Here is a 17,428-nt window from a genome sequence, read left to right on the forward strand (position 1 = left end):
GTGTGTGACCGCCCTCATGGCACTGACATTTCCCCTCATGCCCAGCCTGGCGCAGCTCCGAGCCCTTCCCTCTTGTTCGAGCTCTGTTACCACCATAAGAAAACTGCGTTTTACACCTTGGCAGAATTCAGAGCAAATAAAGCAGTCCACTAAAACCAAGCTTCATCAGCTTAAATCTATCGGTGCTGTTAGGCTTGTGCCGGAGACATCAGGAGCTGTGGTAAGAAGCCCTCCTGCCTTCTTGGGGCTGCCGGGGGCTTCGTGCCACCACGCTGTTATCTCCGAGCTCCCGCTTTCTGCTGCCTCCCACATACAGAGCAAGCTCCATCTCCGCAGTTCGCAATAAGGTTTTTTCAGCTGTTTAACATCATATCCAACCCACCCACGTGGAAAAAATCTTCAACAGTCACAGATATTTTGACAAAAGAAAAAAAAGAAAAGGTTGAAAATCAGGCAGCAACAGCAGTGACAATAGTCCGGCCTAATCACACCATCCTGTTAAGCTCCTTCCAGCCGCTCAAATAATTGACTCTTCAAAACAAAAAGGAAACATTTCCATAGGCCCAGGGAGCATTAATCTTTCCCCAGGATACTGAGAAATGTAATAAAAATATACTGCCTTGTCAAAAGCCCAGGTCATTATGTACAAGCAATACAGAAAAGAGTGAACTACAAACTATTACTCCTTACCATTTTTTGATGTTTATTTATTCTCCCAGGCACTTCAGTGCAGGAAAACTGAAGTTCCCAGTAACTAACTGAAAAGTGGCTGAAGTAGCAGAAAGCTCTTTACAGTTCCAGTTTTCCTCACTGGCAGTTTCCAGCCCCTGATGTACTCTGGGCAGGCCTAATCCTCATTCAGTTTTGCTATATTCTCAAACTGCACTTTCTGCAGATATTTCCGTTAGGGAGGATTTCTAAACTTCATGCATTTTGTTCACACCTGAGTCCATCAAGATGTTCACATTTTTGAAAGATCGGAGTTAAAAAAACTAACTTGTTACATCAGTTGTATTTGCAATGGTGCAGTTCCTCTGAATTACCTCAGGGTGCATTCATCTGCAGAATTCATTTAAATATTTTTCATATAATGACCCCGGTACTCACACTACACACGCTGACAGATTTCTCCTTTCTACATCCGTCTCATGTGAGTTTAGGAGTCCTCGTCCTTCAGTGGCCTGCTTAAGCCCTCTGCTGGACACTTGCTTTGTGGCTCAAATATTAACAAGGATACCTCAGCCAAGTCTGTAATCTGCAATTTTATTTTTTTTTACATGTTGTCTTTCTGTCCGCAAGGAACAAAAGACATCTTGCCCTTCTTCCGTATAATATTCATTACATCTCCATGCGGTGAACTCTCAGCCATCTGTACGCAGCATGCCCGTGCCATAAGCAACTTGGGTCCAGCCGCATTTTCAGCTAGCATGCAGGAGAGGAGTGACAGTAGTCCTACCTTGCTGTGGGCACTGGGACATCTGCATTGCCTTCCCCAGGGCTCCAGCACTTCCTAGCACCAAAGGACGGACACCTCAGGTGGGCGATACATCCTGCCCCTCCGAAGCAAGTGGAGGCAATTTGTCCCTACTGAGGTTTGTGATTTAGGTAAGCCATAAAGAATTCCTCAGCGTCCAGCTGGGCTCATGAGCACTGGCTTGGTGTTAGTTACACTGGAATTGGAGCGGATCCTACAAAGACAACAGCATATCTCTGTGCCGTAGTGCCTTTGGGTTTGGGGAGGCGATACCAGCTCTGCTACAGGGCAGCACAAAGCCAGGCAAAGTGGTTTAGCCAATAGACCAAATATTTATTTCCATGGCTAGGACTGCGTGAGTAGCCTTTTCCAAGGGTGCACAAGCAAGTTGTAGTACAGCATAGCTGCAAAGTCCCAGCCCACTGCTCCAGGTGCTGAGCTGCTTCTGTACCAGCAGCCAACAATAAAAAGTGGAAGACAGATTTTGAGCCTCTGAACCTGCCAGAGTAGTGATGTTTGCTACAGTCCCAACTCCAAGGGTAAGAAGACTAGAGGAACTTTTCCATGATTATTTTTCGCTTTTATCAGTAATGTGTTGACTAGAGAAGATGAAGCTGAACTATTTATTGAGCTCTTATAATTGCTGTAATTTTAAAAATTAACAAGACCGTCCTGAGAAGAGTTCTCTTTGTGAATCAAAATAAGTGATTAAATATAGAGTGTAATGACATGATATGCCTTTCCAGAACCTCTGGTAATCCAGATGAAACGAAACTATATTGTCATCTGTTAAAATAACAGGATAATCTGCAATCTTCTTTTCTAGACTGTAGGTTAAATGTCAAAGTACAGAACCCTGGGGTGTTTAATTTCCTGCTGGGATCAAAAATAACCATACAGTGCTGTCCTATGCATCCAATCTTTTCATTGTGCAGGTCACAACAAAATTCCATCTCTTACTTCAGAGCTGTGAAGTTTGTAATAAGCCCTCTAAATATTCAAATAAATTCAAGACAGTTCCTTTTTGCATACTATTGCAGACCAAGACAGACTTTTCTGATTCAGAAGCCAAGCCAAAGATCTGTTATGACAGCTAAATGCCTGCTAGATATTTTGCGGCATCTTCCAGTGTGCCTCATAAAGATGCAAAATTATCTCTTTGTGGGAATCAACTACAAAATGAATAGTTTCATAAATGACTTAGAAAAAGCTACCAATAATTGGAGTTCCACGGAATGACTCTGCCCCTGTCAAAGTCGAGTAGAGCTTTGTCCTTGATTCAGCAGGAGTGAGATCAGTCCTAGCATGGGACAGTCTGCTTCAAAACCCACCTAGAAGTTTTACGTGCAGGTGAGTATACACGGAAAACAGACAGGCTGTTTCCCCGGGACTTGGAGAAATCCAGGCTGGTGAAGATCCCAGCCGTGGTTGCAGTTTGCAGGGGAGGCAACTGCCTGTCCGCTGTGTGCCTGGCCCAGGTGAGGCCAGCGTTCCTCAAACAGGCTGTGCCTGCTGTGCCCAGCCCGCTGGTCAGCAGGGCACGACAAAGGGAGTGGGACAGAGATGGTTTGCATTCAAAAGCTCCATTTCAAGGAGGAAAAAAGATGCCGTAATAAATGCTACTTGATGTAACTCATCGGGATGGCCTCAGGTACTCAGGTATGTTTCTCACAGTGGGATGAAGCCAAATAATAGAAATTATTTCTTATGAAATAAATAAACTACACTATGTTTGTCGAAGGGAGACAGAGCCAGCTGGTTTTGGACTTCAGTCAATTGAATAACTGGTGTGTCGATGTTAAAAGAAGATTCTGTCTTGGTTAAGCTTCCGCCTGAGCTGCTCATTCATTGCAGGATTTCTTGTTCTTTTATCCAAAGCATATGATTGGTATCATCCAAAACACATTTTTTGACAGTCAAAGCAGAAGTTCCTGAGGAAGCTCTGCTTGCCTCCTGCAGACCTGAGAGATGCCAAGTGTATTGGAAATCTTTAGAGAATTTAGCTGCCAAACTCCACGAGGTTTGTACTTGAACGTGTGTGAACAGAGCTTTGCAGTGAGACAAATTTAGGCACCTTTAAGCCCAAGGAGGAGTGCTAGGCTCAAACATGGACCCTCGGACCCTCAAGCTCTCCATCTTCCCATTTTCCTTCCATTTTCAAGTCCTGCCCATGAGCACAGAGCCACTTAATCCTTCTCAGGTAAGTGCTTGTGAAAGAGTGATGGACTGCAAAGAACCTGTGTTTTCATCTTTTTTATCCTTAAACTATTACTGTTTTCAACGTTCAAGGTATACACGCGAAAGATTGCCTAGGTTATAAAACAATCTTTCTACTTTTGAAAATTCAAACAAATTTAAAATGTCAATATTTAGAATCACTGTGTGTCTTTTCCTTTTAAGAACAGTCTTTTTGGCAAGTACACTATTAATCCATTTGGTTATTCTACCACGTGTATTGTTTTGTTCAACTGCATTAAAATTCTATGAAATATGCAATATTTTCCTGTTAATTCAGATAATTACAGTTTGAAATAGCATGTTTTGTTATTTCAACTACAATATGAAGAGTGCACCATTCATTGGCAAAGCTTTGTTTTCCTGGGTTCCTTAATAAGTCATTGTAAAACTTCAAGCCCTGCAAAGATGCTTCTACAAATACATTAAAATTCCTTCCAGAAGAGCACAAAAGAGCACAGAAATTGTTATGTTGATGGTTGTAACGGGGGAGGAAACAGAGCAAGGGAGAAGATGGCCAAAGCAAATAAATAACTATTTTGGAAATCTGCAGGAAAAGACCATGCGTGTGAACACAAAACAAGAGTTTAACCTCCTAAAGTCAGAAGGGGAGCGCCAGTGACCCCCGTTGGTACCGCTGCTTCCGTGGGTGCTGAGAGCTCCAGATGGCGCTCAGTCAGGGCCCCCCAAGTCCAAACTCAGGAAATAAAACTTGCCAGCCGACATCACTTGTAAGCTTTTAGCCCAGCTCCACATTAACCCAAGGGGAATTTAAAACACAACGTAAACATGTGTTTAAACAGAGCTAGAAGAAAGCTTGTTGTCCTGTCTCCTGGTTTAATTAAATGTATTTTATATGAAAAGCATAGCTTACAAATGCAAGCTATGTGGTTTCTCTGGCAGCACTGCAGCTCTAAGTAAATACACTATAGTATTATTTTGTTTGCTTTCTTCCCTAATTAAGTTTTAAAAGTTTCCTCAGCACTCTGTGTGGCTGCTGCAGTTTTGGCAGCGGTACTGTGGCAAAGGGGACTGGGAGGAACATGTGTTCTCTTTCCTCCCTCTCCCCACCAAGTAAAACAACCTCAACTGAAAATCCCGTATCTTCTGGAACGATCTGCACTCCAGGGGTGAAGCAGGAGCCCTGTCACACAAGCATGAGAGCCCGCGCTCTCCCACTGCGAGAAGCCCGCATCGGCAAGGGGCGGTGCAGCTGCACGGGGCTGCGCTGTGCCACAGAAACGAGAGCTGAGGTGCTAAAGTGGAGTCCAAACATGCGTTTTGTTGCGCTTTGAGGGTGTTTGGATTTGTCGCTTTACTTCAGCGTGAAAGCAAGGGTTCAGATGTGAGCTTCCTTAGAGGCTGCGGGTTTTCAGCTTCACGGCTTTCTTATAAAAAGCTCTTAGCATTTGCTTATAAAATGCTCGTAGCATCTGAAGAATCCCAGTCGTTTTCTACTGTTTAAAATGAAATATGCATAATCCAGCAGCATTCGGCATTTGGGCATAAACAATATGCTATTGGCAAAACATTTTTCATATCTCAGACTCTTCCTAGCCCTTTGGTAGAGCTCTGCATGCATCCAGTTCGTGCAGGGCAATGTAACACATTGGCCAAGCACTGGAGTACTTTCCTGACCTTGTACTGAAACACTTCACCTTTGATTTAAAGCACTGGTTGGGCATTTCTTGTCTCTGTCCTGTTCCTGATGTTGTAAGGAAGCAAGAAAAGAAATCCACCATGAAACACGGTGTTGTTCTGCCACTGTGCATGTCTATTTGTTGTTCTCTAACCTAAAAGTCATCACCGCTCTGCAGACTGAGGGGTATCACAATGGTTATTCACCCCATTTGTATTATTTGCTGGATCGGGCAATATTTGGAGATTAATTTCTTGGTAGCCAGGATTTTCCTTCGTGGCTTGTCGATTTAACATCAGATATTAATGGTTGAGATTCAGGAGGGGGTTGTAGGATACCACATGAAAAAAATGCAGCTTTAGCATAAATAGTCAGGGTTCCTTGAACCTGTTTCATGTAACAGCGCTATCGCTCTTCATCAGTTCCTCCCTCCGCCCCCCCTCCCAAATCACCTGAAGGCAGGATTGGTAGCGATCAAAAGACACGCTACATTTCTTGCTATTGAAATGATCACATCTGTGAAATATAGATTTTAATAATAACTTTATTGCTGTTTGCTTTGTGAGTTACAGCTTTGCGCTTCTCCTAAACCAAAACAAAAGTTATTTACAAGGTGCCACAAGAGCAGCTTTTGGACTGAGAAACAAGTTAGTAATCACAAACTCCCCACTGCTTTGTGAAAGCGCTATTTGCTTCCTACTTCTTTGAGATCTGATTTTACTCTGAGGGGTTGAACGTCGGTTTGTTCTTGTAGGATACGGAGCAGCTCTAGGTGCTATGGAAAGAACAAAGCCCTTCAATTGCAAAAACAAGGGCAGAAAAAAAAAAAGGTTGACTGTTTCAGGCTAACGTGTTCTATGGTAAGATGGCCACGGTCTCTTCAAAAGAAAAAATGAGGAGACTTTCCACCAACGGGGCAAAGCAGCTACAAAGTGTCACAGCATCCTTTATTCTCCTGATCCACTTGTTGATAGATATCAACTATAACATTTTTACAGTAATTAATAGAATAGAGAAAAACAATGTATGTATTTGAAAACCCTTGACAATGAGCCTTCCAAGCAGAGTGTTTTATGGTGCAACGATGTGCTGCTGCACTTTCTGCTGAAAATGGCCTTCTGTAAACTGCCAATTTTTCTGTGAGTGCTGAAATTCAAACATTTGCCTGGGTCACGCTGGGAAATCAGAGAATGCCATCCAGGTCTAGGGTACCGTCTGTGGTTCACATGTCAGGTCATTTAAGAAATGGATATCCAGAACGAAGCCCACCTTTAAAAATATTCCAGAATTAATATCTAGCAAAACTTACTGTGTTCTAGGGATCCTTTTTCATTTTTTTTTAGTGCATGGAGGAACACAAGCACCATGAGCTGTACTGGAGAGGATCAATATTTCAGAAATTCTTTAAAAGGAGAGGAATTGTATAATTTCTGTTGTTCAGTTTCACATACCAAATGGTGCTCCTCACAGCTTCCAGAGGGCTTTGCTCTGACTCATTTACTGTCTTCCTGCATTCTGTTTTCAAAGTTATGCCCTGGGAGCAAAGCCGCTCATTTAAGAGCTGGATTTCAAAGTTCACTAAAATCCACAGGCATCTCCAACATGTTTTGTAAATTGTTGTACCTCATCAGAGCCCGGGGCAAAATTATCCATGCAAGTCTGAAGTCCTTTGGTTTAGCAGGTCTTCGGGTAATACCCCTTCTTTTCAGCCGTTGTGGGAAGGACTGCATTTAATATGCAAGTTGCTCTGAAATCCACTGGGATATGATTGTCCTGAAAACTCAGTCATGGCAACGACTGCAGGACAGTTTGCGATGCAAATTTGGGGTCATTCCTTCCTCCCTGTGGAACTGCTTATAGCAACGCTTTATTGTTGTTGTTGTTGTTTTCCATCAACAGCTTAGACAAATATGAAGCTCTGAATCCCATGAAATATATATATATATATATACATGATGGTCTGATCCTGAGCTAAGCTCTTCAATTTACTGAACTGGGAAATACTTAACACTACTGATTGATTGGAAAAAAAGTGTAAAGCAAAGTCCAGATTTACTTTTGTGATTCTAAAACACAAATCCCTTTTCTTGCTGCCTGAAAGTGCTGTAGATTGCTCTCAGCTCGTCTGTATGATACATGTGCTATCGTGCAAGCAAAAGATACGCCATGAACCGTTAGTGTGTGCCTATATACGCATACACCTACTTTTATATATATGTGTACACATATACGTACACCCCCACACCCCTCCAAGCACACACACGTTTGCCCACACACACACATGCACACGCATGCATGAATGCACATAAAACTGTTGTGTTATTGTAGTGGTCTGAAGTAACGCCCCGAAACCATATTTCCCTGTTCTACTTTGTAATCAGATTTTTGTAAGGTTTATAATTTGGTGATTTTTTTTTTTCTTTCTTTCTTTCTGGTAACTCATGCCAGGAGTTCCCACAATATAAACTGTACCCTGTACTTGTGTACTCGACACTCACCGAGTGCTTTACATGCTTGCATTTCAAAATGCGCCTTCAGCTACATCAGGATTGCCTGCCGGTCCTACGTCCCCGTTCAACGGATGGGAAACTTGAGAAACTGAGACATACTGCGCACACATCATCCAGTAAGACAGTGGCAGAGACAGGACAATAACTTCGGGCATGCCTGGTTCTCAGTTCAGTGCTCTAGCCAATAGCTCATATTGTTTTTGAGGTTTTGCATAACTTTGTATTAATCCACGCTGTGTAAATGTGATGGCTTTTTATTAAAAACTTTTCGGACAATACCTTGTCATCGCGTGATAAGTTACCCACAAGACCAGTGTAAAGTTTAAGGCAAGTTTAGTAAAATCTATGTATAGACACTCTCGAGGTTCTGCCAACAGAGAGAGCACGTAGTTATTGAGGTCTGAAGTCTTAACCCTAAAATGAGCTGAAAGAAGTTCCAGCAGCAGAGCTGCGAATGCCCCAGCAGCAAAAAGACCTGAAAGATGCTGATTGTCTCTGACTGACGTTGAGTAACAGAAATATGTCTTAAGGCAAGATTAAAACAGTCATTAAAGGGGGAAAGTAAAACAGCATTACAAAAAATGAGGTTTCCCTCTTACACTCTAGCAGTTACAAACTATACTTCTGCATCATTAATAGCAGCTTGCAAAGGCTCTATAGCGAGTCATTTAGTTTCTGTAAGTAAAAACCCTGTCCTAGACTTCTTATTGGCATTTACTCCTATGCCACCCACATTGAACTCCAAATCTGGATCCAAGGATTGCTGAGCTGTGAACGCTGTATTTGTATAATTCTGCCAGTAACCACCCATTTAACCTCAGAAGAATCAAAGAGAACTAAAGATATGCTGAAACAGTCAAAAGCCATTTGAACACCACCTACCGGGAGATGCTTACAGGTCTGAGGATATTTTACATGCGTCTTATTCCTTTCTCTGGTTGGTCTTTTCAGGGTGGAGAAGGACGAGAAAGGGTCAAAGATGGTTGTTTGTGGTTGGTCGTTTAGCAAAAAAAGCTTTGTTTTCCATCCGTTTCAACTCCAGACAGTGGTAAATCACATCTTGGCACTGTGCCACGCTGCAGGACCAGAGGAAGACAGCTGAGCATTGCCACAGGGTGAAAAAGCATGTTTAAGGACTAAAAGCTGCTAAGAATAATTAGCATGGCTGTGCTGTTTACCCATTCCACAGTTTGTTCATTCACTACCTAGTAATCTTCCCTTCGTCAGCGGGTAAGTGTCTCCGTTTTGCCTGCTTGCTGAAGAAAATGAAGACATTTACCCAGGGCCAAGGAGAGGTCAGTTGCAAAAGCAGAGCTCTCAGTTCCCATGGTTTGTCTGTCCAAGAGGAGTTTTGTCTTCGGTCTTCCCAGAAGTTGCTGTAAAGCTGGAAAGAAGATGTTCATCGCTTCTGCTGGCTGAATTAAGTGTCCTAAAGGCTCTGTGCTCCTGAGAAGTGGGTTCTTCCAGGGTGTCTCAAAGTGGGCACCCAAAGGTGAAGAACCAAAATTTGCCCATAAAATGTTTCCAGACGGAGACTGCAGCTCTGTGCAGGAAGAGCTCTCTGGCTCAGCTGTACACATGTATGTGAAGAAAATACATATTTATACAGCCACATATGCAAGCAGACCTCCATACTGAAAACAAGAGAAAAAGATAATAATAATGTAAAGGTCCCTTCCGCACTCTGTCTAAGCACCCGCAGCATCATCTGGCACACCTGAGGAGAAATGTTTTTCTATCTGTATTTTTAACCAGGGTGCTTTGCCCTTCCACCTTATTTTCTGAGAATTCATGAATATTTTTTGAGTATTAATCTGCTTCTCCGTATTTCATCATTCTCACAACACAGACACAACATAGATAAGAACTGAATTTCTCATCATTTTCTCACCCTACTCCCATGCACTAGCATAAGGCTGCATTGTCTGATGCACTGGCCTAGGGGAAGATGTTTATTTGTAATAAAGAGACGCCAAAATCCCCTCTGTCCACTGAAAATGATAAACATAGACATATCTCCACAAGTCTTTGGTTTGTTAAAAAACTGTGTTTACGATTACTATCTTTAGCTCCCAGCTTGACGTCACAGCATCCCTTTAAACAAATAACCCAGGCACTGCAATGCAACTCAGAGGGAGAGCGAAAGTTACCACGGACTGGCCTCTTGCTGGTCAAGAGATTCAGCAGACTTTATTTTTTTGTTTGTTTGGGTGGAAAAAAAAAAAAAACACCCTTTATTATCTGAACAAATAATTTTTCTTACTAGTTTTTATGTAACCAAGTACATGGGAAATGGAAGTGGAGGTCAAACACTGGAAGACAATGATCAGGTGGACCTCAGAGACATACAGATGTACGCCCACCTTCCAACCTAAAAGGCAGAAGCCATCTTAAGGTTTGTGTTACCACCAACCCGGGACACAAGTTTCATGTTTTCAGGCCGCATCTTGGTTACTGCAGCAAGAAAAGCAATAACATGTATGAACACTTACAGAGGGCATGTGTGTCGTGGTAGCTTAGGACAGCAGACCAGAAACCTGCATCTCATTTATTGTTTTATTCATTATTAGGTGTCACTGTGCTTAACGTGAAAGTTCGCCAACCATAATAGCGCTGTTTAAAGAACTTACACATATCAGAAAATATGGAAAACATTTTCTTGCTCTTGATTTTTTTCCCTCAGTACAATATCGCCATTCAGAACCGAAACCCAGGATGGCATATTCAGACGACCAGCCGAGCAGATACACGCATTCCTGTTTTGTCCTGCATCCTGAATGCCTGTCAGGGACCAAATGCCACATTCTGACACTGGAATTATCTGAGGAGCGAAATTCAGCCCACAGTTGTCCCATTACAAGCAGCCCTACATCCCCTGCAGGGGATGTCTAATTCTGATGTACAGAAGGATAAATATGCTGTATATGGTCTGGTAAGAACTTTCTGTAATATTTGGACTGTCAGATTTTTTTTTTTTTAGTCATGGATTTCTTTTTTATTGCTCCGAGGAATACCAAATCTTTATAACAACAGACTGGACTACTTACACTTTATCATTTTTTTCTTTTCTGAATTTTGACTTTTCTTCTTCTGTCTTCTATTCCGCACCCCCTTGTCTTTTCTTCCACACCCCCTCCTCTTTTTTTTTTTTTTCCTTGAAAACAGCACTGTGAAAAGCCCATTGTTGAGCAGTAGGGTTGTGACATTAGGGTCAGTTTCCTACCCCTTTGCTCACATTCCCTTTTTCACTCTGTAAGGGATGTAAGTGAGAGAGTAACATACAAAATTGTACAGAGCTTTAGACTTCTCGCCTGTATCATAAATAGAGCCTACAAGGTGATGCTCCATTTTGAGCCCGTTCTTGACTCCTGGTGCAATCCACGTGTGACTGTCCTCCAGTCATCCTGGATTAGGGTGGCTGCTTTTAATGCAGAGCTTTATAACAGCCCATTGCTCATCTTTGTTGATCCTGCTCCCAGGTACAGTATTTGGCCATTTTTGGACAGCTTAGATTTTCTTCTCACCACCTAGAAGCCTGTACAGCCCTGGACTGAGTCTAGTCCATGCTCCACCCCTCAGCTCTGGATTGATTTGCCTCCTTCAAGTGGAATCAAATCTTCCTTTCTGCACAGTATGCTCCTCTTCTGGATGCTATGCCGATACCATAGCTGTGTCACATTTCCACCCTAGTGCCGCTCACTGAGTAAATTGTCATAGCCTACCAGTCTTAGAAAGCAAATATGATGATTTTCTAAGGTGCTGGTTCTGCTGAACTGCATCATCTTGGTGAGGCAACAGAACTAAAATTATAGGAGCAGAGCTGATGGAAGACAAGGGATTTCGAAATAATACACTTCGAACATACAAAGTGTGAGCTGGTGGGAAATCTGTTCTCTCTCCTATCATTAGCATTCACGTTTTCAGAAACAGACATGCTTTGGTTGCCCCCTTTATTTATTTTAACAACATTATTTGCAAGAAACACCTCACTGCTGGAGAACCATATGTTTGTGGTACATTATGTATAATTTTCTGCACAAGACTTACAAAGATTGCATCATGGTAAGAGAAAAACACAGCAATAGCAATGCGGTGCAGAAACCAGGACTGTGTCATTTGGGGATATCAGAGACCTGTGCTTGCACGTATTTCTTGTTCAAGAGCAGAGGAGGAGGTGCACGTGTGCATTTCGGACGTTTTTGGTGGATTTCTTGTGGTTACACCCAGTGTAAGTTGCTTTAACTCCTTTTTTTTCATCCGACAGCCAATTCCAAAGACAATAGAGAAACCTTGCACCATCTGAGGATTTGGCCAATGTTTTGTTTGTTTGGTGGTTGTTGTTTTTAAATAACAGTAAACAAACAATGCATGAGTAAAATACCTTGTATTTTATGTCTTGCACAGTTTCCATTGTTTTACTTGGAGTATCTACAGATATTCTTCTGATTTATTATCCTGCCTCCCAGAGTGATGACATCCCCTTTCCTCGCAGAGGCGAATCTGCGCAGATTGTTTTGTAAGCCTCATGCAAGCACTCCTACAGCCATCCGAAGTGGCCAGCAGATGTCATTGTGTTTCCACCGCAAGAGTACGTCAGGCTTATTCGTCTGGCTGCAAATGCGTGTCCAGTCCTGCAAACAATGCTGTTGACTATTTAGGACTTTTTCTACCCCGAGGCAAAATATTTGTTAAAGATGCTTAGCCAGAAAAGGGTGAAAATTAAGTTCAAGCATTTGATAGCTGTGACTAACTAGCCAGAACACTCTTGGTCTCAGCCAAGATAGTGCCAATGGCGTTATACAAACACCGCTTTCTCAGCAGGACACAAATCATTGTTAATAGATTATGACAAAAGATGCCAGCAGAGGAGGGCAGAAATTATGTCTCAGGGATGAGCCAGCTTCTTTAAGTAATCAGCTTTCTTTGCTGTGGGGAATCTGCTCTTCGATATTTGAAGAGATGGGATTGAGGAGTTACGCTTCAAAACTTTTCAGACTTTCCGAGTGTAAAGAAAAGTCACTGCGGCCTGTTATTTTTCAGCCATTTCATCTTGGACTACGTTAACAGCTTCCTAATTTGCATGATATAATAATATTTGTGATGTAATTAGAAAGTTCCATCCGAGGTCAAAATATGGTAGCAATCGAGTCTCTCTTGGCATCCATCCCAGAGGCAGGGTTTCCCGGAAAGTCTGACATATTTTTTATCAGCAAAAGCTCATGAGACACCATTTTAGGTGCTATTTTTAACCATCTTTTCCCAAACTTAATTAATTTAAACTGCCTTTGATATCTACAAAGCTACAGTCTCAATTACAGGACCTTATTTTTCCAGTTAGAGAACAAGCCCAAGACGAACGGAGGGCAAAGCCAGCTCACGGCATGGCACCCGAAATGGCACGGAGGGCCTGGCTCCTCGCTGGTTAGCGACTTGCCACCGGTCCCAGTGACATGGGACACCCTCGAGAGCTTCAGCAGAGAGCTGGCCTTTGGCAGCGTGCTCCGAGTCCCTGAGGCCGGCCTCTAAGGGAGTGAAGTCAATGGAAATCTTGCGCTTGCTGGCAGCGGGCTGCGGGTAAAGCCATGAATCAGGTTTTCTGGAGGCCGGGCGCTGCACAGCTGCGTTGGGGTGAGGCAGCTGAGAGGAGCCTGCGTGGGGCGGAAAGGACGGGCTCCATCCCGTGAATCTCTCCTTGCTCAAGCTTTGCTACCTCAGGAAAACCCTGAGATGATGCCGTGATGAATGATGCTCTTCCCTTGCCTAAGGGAGATACGAGAAGAGACGTTCGCCTTCTTGTTTGCTTGTGGAAACACCAAAACCCCTTTCAGGCCTGAGGACCTCTTTGGCTGTCCAGACTACCAAGCCCTCCCCCTGGGCAAAGAGAAGGATGCCCAACGTGAGACACGTGTGACAAAATACGTGATTGCCCATCAGCCAAGTAGCGGGGGATGTTATATTCCCCTGCATCTGCCACGTTCGTGTCCACACGGGTGCCTCTTGCTGTCTGAAGGATGCCCTGCCCAGCTGAGACCAGGCCTGGTCTGCTCCACCTCCAGACCCACACGTTCAGCTGGGATTGCTCTTCTCAGCGAGAGGATTTAGAGTTGCCCTCAGGTGACTTTCTGGTTCACTAAAATATGAAGAGAAACACGCAGCCTCAGTCTTGAGATGCTGTATTCCAGCTCCCCGCTTCCCCACCTGATTCCTCTCACGCCTGCTCCCTGTCCCACCCGCCAGGGCTGCCTGCCACATTGGGAACTTTTTGACTCTCGGTTACACACTATTTTCATGCCACCTGCGACTTCGTTACAGCATGATGCTGTCAAGCAGGTGTATATAAGCAAAGGGAAGACGTGGACACCCACAAAGAGGCAGAGGCCGTGCACTGGTGGGATGGGTGAGGGAGCCCAGGGAGCTGACATGCGTCTGGACTCCAGCAAGTCTGCTCTGTTTCATTTCTCCATCTCAGTCTGGGGAGGTAATACTATTCATTTCCTCGTCTCACCCAAGGAAAAATGTTACCAAGGTACTTACATGATACTAGGCAGCTCACGCTCCTGCAGAAGATTGTGAAGAAGTGACCGACCCTACTTGTTGTAGCAAATGCAGTAACCAAAGCAGAGGATCGCTATTTTAAAATGGCAGGGAAAATGCTGACCTATCTCACTTCTTAAGCATGCTCTGGATATCCTTGCCAACACAAATGTTCCAATTAGAAAAAAATTGTGTGTGATGATGTTTATAAAAGTGTGACGATGGAATTAAAGCATCTCCCTTATGGAAGTGTGATCCAACACGTGGAGACTTTCTGAACTCTGTACGTTTTGATACACCCAAGGTTCGCTGCACTTGGAGCTGGATGTCACTGCAAGAGCATCGCAGGTGGGACTGGTGTCCCCCCATCACAGGGGCCTGGGAGAGGCTTTGCCTTGGCACCTGGTGCTCCCCCACACACCACCTGCACACCCTGGCTTGCAAGGTGATAAATCTGTAAGCTACAGCACTGAGAGGGATAAAAAGAGATGTGTTGGTTTGTGGGTTTTTTGGTTTGGGATTTTTGCATCTTTTTTTTTTTTTTTTCCCATGCTATTTCCGCCTGTCACAGGGGGTGCTGGGGGTGCTGCTCGCTTGGTGCACCGCTGTGCACTGACCGCACACTGCACTCTGCAGCTCACAGCTACCTTTACCTTATCCAGAATCTTTGGATAATTCAAAATAAAAAGAAAGCATCAAACTCTGCAATGGCTAAAGAGAAAAAAAAAAAAAGAGGAGAAAAAAAAAAAAAAGGAAACCCACTCACTTTCATTCACAATAGTTATTTTCAGCATTTTTTTTTCCAGCGATCGTGTTAATAACCTATTTATTCTAACTGTTCTTAGTATAGTATCATCACAAAACTCGCTTGGTGTGCTCAGTGTGGAAAGTCAGCTGAGATGCTATAATGATGTCGAAATGAAATGCTGTCAGCGCGAATCCACGAAATGACATAACGGTGTCAGAAATGAAAGGGAATCATATCAGAGTGTGTTCCAGCACCGCTCAAAAATTTGCTAGAGGAAAGGGTGCCAGCATTTGGGGACAATGTTTGTTATGACAGAAATCCTCAAACAGCTTAAAAGGGAACCTGCATTTGCCAGCCACATCACTTTGTAATCCAACAGATTTATCAAGAAGTTGTGTTAATTTCTTCTATAAATATCTCCATGAGCAGAACAGTGCTTTGTGTTGTAGAAAATGTGTTTTTTTTAAGTAATCATAACTCCACGTTTCTTCTGAAATTGAATGGGAAGGCTTGTTTCATTGTTCACTTAAATAAATGGGCATTGCTCTTCTGAGAGAAGGAAAAAGAAAAAACCTCTCGTTCGGTTACTCTCCTTGAGGAAACCCACATCACAGTGCCTGTCACACCCTCCTAAAGAAAGGGCTGTCAGCATCACAGGTCAGAAAAATCTGTTCTTCTATTTTTTTTTACTTTGTGGTGGCTACAAGTCCTGAGACATTCTGACACCCTTTGAGGAAGGATCTGTATTTTGCAACTGGTCACATCCAAATTGAATAGTTGGCAGGAAATTTCTCAGGAATTTGAAGTTTGCAAGCACATCAGGGAACCTCACAGAGGCTGTTGTCTTCCAAGGTGGCCTTTGCACAGAGGCTGGCTGGGCATCAGGCTTCCTGCAGGACATGATGAGTGACTGCCTTTGCTTCACTTGCTGTTTTTTTTCTCTTTCCTTCTCCTGTTAAACTGTCTCTGTCTTGACCCATGAGTTTCCTTGCTTTGCCCTTCCAATTTTGCCCCGGCACACTCACTGGGGGGCCGTGGGGGTGCTTAGCTGCTGGCTGGGACCAACCCACCAGAGGTGCATGTGCAGAACACCAGGGACACGATCCGGCTAGCAACTCAGGGCACAACACTTCCGAAGCACAACTTAAAGCCAAGTACTGCAAAGGACATAGCAAAGCGTGAAATAGCATGCAGCCAGTGGGACCTGCTCAGCGTGGCAGGCTTGCCAGGGGACACCCTGCTTACCTAAACGTGAGGACTCAAACACTAAACTGATGGGGTGTGCGCACGCGGCAAAGCCACCCCTATTTGCTGCTTCTCAACACACCACCTGGGTTACGTGCAGTTCAGTGTTAACGCTCAGATTGTGTTATAGGTGATCTGGAAAGCACTGCTGACAAGTCAAATTAATACAGCTTGCAGAGTGTATATTAGCATCCACGAGCATCCTACATGCTCGAGTGGGACAATATTCTTGGTGTAAGCGATAGCTACGCAGTGACACAGCTGCCTTATGAGGTCTCTTCTAGGAGAGCCCAACTCCTGCCCTAGACACAGCCATCTTTCTCCACCTCAGCAGTGGAAGCAGAGCACGTGGGCTTAGACTTGAGACCTGACTAAAATTAGGTGGGCTGCATCCCATGTAAACGAAACTTATTGACCAGCCAGAACAGATTGCATTGATGCTCAAACACAAAACCTTCAGAAAAGACAAAAAAAGGTTGCCTAAAATTTCATCGGATGAGAGGAATATTTCCAAGCACCTACCTTAGGGGCTGACACTCCCTTTTCAGTGTTAAGTATAAACAACAAAGTGGGTTCAGATGTCTTCTTTTCAGCCAAACTTTTCTTTTAACCAAAACTGTACATTGGTTACTCAGAAATATCCTGAGACTTCATTTCAGAATTTTCTTATCCAACAGTCCATGCTGAAGAGAGAAAAATAATGCGGAAATCTAAAAATTCTACACTGATGTTTTAAAACACATTTTCATTCCACGATTGCAAAATTTATTTCCTTTCCCTTATACGGAGCTGAAGACCATAAAGAAACACTCAAGGCTGAAGTAAAACATTTAATTTCAGGTCAAGCAAAACATGTGTTTTACATGACCTGAAAAAATTTGTCAGATTTTTTGATTTCTGCAACATTCAGAGTAAATATTGACTGATCATTCGAAACAAGTTTATAAAAGATCCACCAGTCTTTCCGGTGAAATAAAGTCCTACCTAAATTGCCCAGATTTTATCAAAAGTAGCTGCCTCATATCACCAGTGGCTGAAAATTG

The sequence above is a fragment of the Anser anser genome (assembly GCF_964211835.1).
Source record: "Anser anser genome assembly, chromosome: 2".
NCBI classification, from domain to species: Eukaryota; Metazoa; Chordata; class Aves; order Anseriformes; family Anatidae; genus Anser; species Anser anser.